The sequence below is a fragment of the Nanorana parkeri genome, unplaced genomic scaffold (assembly GCF_000935625.1).
Source record: "Nanorana parkeri isolate BGI_ZX_2015 unplaced genomic scaffold, ASM93562v1 scaffold2945, whole genome shotgun sequence".
NCBI lineage: Eukaryota > Metazoa > Chordata > Amphibia > Anura > Dicroglossidae > Nanorana > Nanorana parkeri.
In genome coordinates, this window is record NW_017309213.1 from 29,564 (window position 1) to 33,955 (window position 4,392).

Genomic DNA, 4,392 nt, shown 5'->3' on the forward strand with positions numbered 1-4,392 from the left:
CCAGCTACTTGCACCCCCGGCCCCCCTCCAGTGGCATAATCCCAAATCCCCCCTCCTGGGCGGCCCTATTCTCCTGCGGGCTAGATTCCGCAGGTGACTAGTGGATGTAAGCAGCTGGGAGCAATAGACAGACTGCTATTGGCTATTTTAATTGGAAATAGCCAATAGCAAACCAGCTAGTGAAACACCACCCACTGAGCAGAGGAGCAGACCTGAGAGAGAAAGTTGTCTCTCAGTTCTGCTCATCTGCTTAGTGGGAGGGTGCAATAGCCAGCCTGCTATTGGCTTTTGCAATTTGATATAGACGGGGGGGGGTCGTGAGGGGGGTGAGTGGTCGAGGCTGCGCCCTAGGTAGCAGTGCGCCTTAGGCGGCTGCCTAGTGGCAGCATCAGCCCTGCGTAGAGACATCACATGACCAACATACAGACATCACATGACCAACATACAGACATCACATGACAGAAATACGAACATCGAGCTGTTTATTGAATCCAAGTCTACCACAGCTTCCTGTTGTCTCCTAGTAATGGTTACACGTCACTTCCTGGGAGCTCTGGAAGCTTCGAGGAGAAGATCACCGTGACTCTGGAATAAAACTCTCCTCCACTCCAGAATTCCGATCAATCTAAATGCAGGATGACATTTCCTGTACAGCACACCGACATCCTCCATGTCATGTCCATCATTTATAGAAGCCCCTCCCCCTCGTATGACACTGAGCAAGGAATGGCACCGCCCAGTGCTCTCAGAGGCGGGATTATCACACACGGAGGAAGTGAAGGAATATGCTACCACAAAATGCAGAAATTCCTTCTGCGGACTGGGTAGAAGATCACATGCAGCCGCATCGTCCACTCACACATCTGTGAATGGAGAGACTACAAATCCCATCGGACACCATGGCGGAGGAAGTCATAGTTCTCAATGGAATACAAGTGCAGTGATGTCACCTCACATGTAGGCCATTCATATGTCCTCCCAACACTGTAACTGAAAGTCCACACCTGACTATGAACATGGGATGATGTGGGGGGAGTCTGCAGGAGACAGAGCATTGCACCCCCCCTCCCCCCTATCCACTGATCACAGATCCAATGCCAAGTAATAACAAATGTGGATTTCTCCTTTATGAATGTGAGGCCATTTATTTCATGTATGTGCTGTGTGGTGGAACTTCCTGTTAGGAGGGTCTAAGGGGAGGAGCTGTACAAGGCTCCTGAGGGACGAGGAGGATCTTCTGTATCCCGGATCGGCAATTACATCAAAAAGGGCCCCTCATTGCCTGGGAACATGAGATAATGAGGAATAGAGGGGCCCGAACCCTAATCCTAACACTAAACACAGGACTGAGGTGAACCCCAAATGTAATACTAACCCTAACCCCAAAGAAAAACATCACCCTAACATGAACCCGGACCCTAACCCCAATAATAACCCTAACATGAACCCGGACCCTAACATTACCCCCAATACTAACCCTAACATGAATGCGGACCCTAACATTACCAGTAATACTAACCCTAACATCAACCCGGACCCTAACATTACCACTAATACTAACCCGAACATGAACCTGGACCCTAACCCCAATACTAACCCTAACATCAATCCGGACCTTAACATTACCCCCAATACTAACCCTAAAATCGACCCGGACCCTAACATTACCACTAATACTAACTCTAACATCAACCCGGACCCTAACCCCAATACTAACCCTAACATGAACCTGGACCCTAACCCCAATACTAACCCTAACATGAACACGGACCCTAACATTACCACTAATACTAACCCTAACATGAACCCGGACCCTAACCCCAATACTAACCCTAACATGAACCCGGACCCTAACCCCAATACTAACCCTAACATGAACCCGGACCCTAACCCCAATACTAACCCTAACATGAACCCGGACCCTAACCCCAATACTAACCCTAACATGAACCCGGACCCTAACCCCAATACTAACCCTAACATGAACCCGGACCCTAACCCCAATACTAACCCTAACATGAACCCGGACCCTAACATTACCCCCAATACTAACCCTAACATGAATGCGGACCCTAACATTACCAGTAATACTAACTCTAACATCAACCCGGACCCTAACATTACCACTAATACTAACCCGAACATGAACCCGGACCCTAACCCCAATACTAACCCTAACATGAACCCGGACCCTAACCCCAATACTAACCCTAACATGAACCCGGACCCTAACCCCAATACTAACCCTAACATGAACCCGGACCCTAACATTACCCCCAATACTAACCCTAACATGAATGCGGACCCTAACATTACCAGTAATACTAACCCTAACATCAACCCGGACCCTAACATTACCACTAATACTAACCCGAACATGAACCTGGACCCTAACCCCAATACTAACCCTAACATCAATCCGGACCTTAACATTACCCCCAATACTAACCCTAAAATCGACCCGGACCCTAACATTACCACTAATACTAACTCTAACATCAACCCGGACCCTAACCCCAATACTAACCCTAACATGAACCTGGACCCTAACCCCAATACTAACCCTAACATGAACACGGACCCTAACATTACCACTAATACTAACCCTAACATGAACCCGGACCCTAACCCCAATACTAACCCTAACATGAACCCGGACCCTAACCCCAATACTAACCCGAACATGAACACGGACCCTAACCCCAATACTAACCCTAACATGAACGCGGACCCTAACATTACCACTAATACTAACCCTAACATCAACCCGGACCCTAACATTACCACTAATACTAACCCTAACATGAACCCGGACCCTAACCCCAATACTAACCCTAACATGAATCCGAACCCTAACCCCCATACTAACCCTAACATGAACCCGGACCCTAACATTAACCCTAATGCTAACCCTAACATGAACCCGGACCCTAACCCCAATAATAACCCTAACATGAACCCGGACCCTAACATTACCCCCAATACTAACCCTAACATGAATCCGAACCCTAACAATACCCCTAATACTAACCCGTACATGAATCCTGACCCTAACCCCAATAATAACCCTAACATGAACCCGGACCCTAACATTACCCCCAATACTAACCCTAGCATGAATCGGAACCCTAACATTACCCCTAATACTAACCCGTACATGAATCCGAACCCTAACATTACCCCCAATATTATCCCTAACATGAATCCGGACCCTAACATTAACCCAATACTAACCCTAACATGAATCCGAACCCTAACATTACCACTAGACATGTGCGATTCGTTTCGTTCCGAATCGAAATTCGGACGAATTTTCGGAAATTCGGACATTGGGATGTATCCGAATTCCGAATTACAGACATAACGAATGCAAACGAATCCGAATTTCCATTTCCGAAATTCGGTAGCGTTCGCATGAACGTTCGTTTCGTTTTCTGTTCTTATTCGTTTCGTTCGTTGGAGCAAAGTGACATCAGAGGAGAAAAATATTTTTTCCCCCTCAAATGTCACTTTTGCTGCAAACGAACGAAACGAATAAGAACAGAAAACGAAACGAACGTTCATGCGAACGCTACCGAATTCCGAATCCGAATTGACTTTCACATCCGAATCCTGAAAAACGACATAACACAATTTCGAATTTAAAACGAAACGAAACGAATTTTTTGGCAGTGCACATGTCTAATTACCACTAATACTAACCCTAGCATGAACCCGGACCCTAACATTACCCCTAATACTATCCCTAACATGAACCCGGACCCTAACCCCAATACTAATACTAACATGAATCCGAACCCTAACCCCCATACTAACCCAAACATGAACCCGGACCCTAAACCCCAATACTAACCCTAACATGAATCCGAACCCTAACATTACCATTAATACCAACCCAAACATGAATCCGAACCCTAACATTAACCATTAATACTAACCCTAACATGAATCCGAACCCTAACATTACCATTAATACTAACCCTAACATGAATCCGGACCCTACCATTACCCCTAATACTAACCCTAGCATGAATCCGAACCCTAACATTACCCCTAATACTAACCCTTACATGAATCCGAACCCTAACATTACCCCCAATACTAACCCTAACATGAACCCGGACCCTAACATTACCACTAATACTAACCCTTACATGAATCCGAACCCTAACATTACCCCTAATACTATCCCTAACATGAAACCAACCCTAACATTTCCGCCAAAACTAACCCGTACATGAATCCGAACCCTAACATTACCACTAATACTAATCCTAACATGAACAGGGACCCTAACCCCAATACTAACCCTAACATGAATCCGGACCCTAACATTACCCCTAATGCTAACCGTAACATGAATCCGAACCCTAACATTACCCCTAATGCTAA